Source organism: Arachis duranensis, chromosome 7, assembly GCF_000817695.3.
Source record: "Arachis duranensis cultivar V14167 chromosome 7, aradu.V14167.gnm2.J7QH, whole genome shotgun sequence".
NCBI classification, from domain to species: Eukaryota; Viridiplantae; Streptophyta; class Magnoliopsida; order Fabales; family Fabaceae; genus Arachis; species Arachis duranensis.
This window is the reverse complement of record NC_029778.3, coordinates 70245887-70247456: the sequence shown is the minus strand read 5'-3', so window position 1 is coordinate 70247456 and position 1570 is coordinate 70245887. Positions and strand designations below refer to the sequence as shown.

Genomic DNA, 1570 nt, shown 5'->3' with positions numbered 1-1570 from the left:
GTGGCTAGGAAGGGTCTGCCAAGGATGATGGATTCATCCATGCACTTCCCAGTCTCTAGGACTATGAAATTAGTAGGGATGTAATGGTCTTCAACTTTAACCAGAACATCCTCTACAAGTCCATAGGCTTGTTTTCTCGAGTTGTCTGCCATCTCTAGTGAGATTTTTGCAGCTTGCACCTCAAAGATCCCTAACTTCTCCATTACAGAGAGGGGCATGAGGTTTACACTTGATCCTAAGTCACACAAGGCCTTCTTGAAGGTCATGGTGCCTATGGTACAAGGTATTGAAAACTTCCCAGGATCCTGTCTCTTTTGAGGCAGTTTCTGCCTAGACAAGTTATTCAGTTCTTTGGTGAGCAAAGGAGCTTCATCCTCCCAAGTCTCATTTCCAAATAACTTGTCATTTCGCTTCATGATTACTCTAAGATATTTAGCAACTTGCTCTTCAGTGACATACTCATCCTCTTCAGAGGAAGAATACTCATCAGAGCTCATGAATGGCAAAAGTAAGTCTAATGGAATCTCTATGGTCTCATTTTGAGCCTCAGATTCCCATGGTTCCTTATTGGGGAACTCAATGGAGGCCAGTGGACGTCCGTTGAGGTCTTCCTCAGTGGCCTTCACTGCCTCTTCTTCCTCCCAAAATTTGGCCATGTTGATGGCCTTGCACTCTCCTTTTGGATTTTCTTCTGTATTGCTTGGAAGAGTACTCAGTAATTTTCTTGCTCAGCTGACCCACTTGTCCTTCCAAATTTCTAATGGAAGACCCTGTTTCAGTCATGAAACTTTGAGTGGTTTTGATTAGATCAGAGACCATGGTTGCTAAGTCAGGGATATTCTGCTTAGAACTCTCTGTCTGTTGCTGAGAAGATTATGGAAAAGGCTTGCTATTGCTAAACCTGTTTCTTCCACCATTATTATTGTTGAAACCTTGTTGAGGTCTCTGTTGATCCTTCCATGAAAAATTTGGATGATTCCTCCATGAAGGATTATAGGTGTTTCCATAGGGTTCTCCCATGTAATTCACCTCCTCTATTGAAGGGTTCTCAGGATCATAAGCTTCTTCCTCAGATGAAGAGATCCTCCAGAAGAGCTATCCAAAGACATCTTGGACAGTTCAGAGAGACCATCATAGAAAATACCTATGATGCTCCATTCAGAAAGCATGTCAGAGGGACATTTTCTGATTAATTGTTTGTATCTTTCCCAAGCTTCATAGAGGGATTCTCCTTCCTTCTGTCTGAAGGTTTGGACTTCCACTCTAAGCTTACTCAATTTTTGAGGTGGAAAGAACTTTGCCAAGAAGGCATTGACTAGCTTTTCCCAAGAGTCCAGGCTTTCTTTAGGTTGAGAGTCCAACCATGCTCTAGCTCTGTCTCTTACAGCAAAAGGGAATAGCATTAGTCTGTAGACCTCAGGGTCAACCCCATTAGTCTTGACAGTGTCACAGATTTGCAAGAATTCAGCTAAAAACTGATGAGGATCTTCCAATGGAAGTCCATGGAACTTGCAATTCTGTTGCATTAGAGAAACTAATTGAGGCTTAAGCTCAAAGTTGTTTGCTCCAA

General features: G+C 42.4%; 1 non-coding gene across 1 annotated transcript; it reads left to right on the top strand.

Annotated features, from left to right (window-relative positions):
• Positions 1 to 1163: 1163 nt before the first annotated feature.
• On the top strand, positions 1164 to 1271 carry LOC127740989 (small nucleolar RNA R71). The gene has a single exon (XR_008001844.1). It is a non-coding gene; the product is annotated as a small nucleolar RNA R71 (small nucleolar RNA).
• Positions 1272 to 1570: the final 299 nt, after the last annotated feature.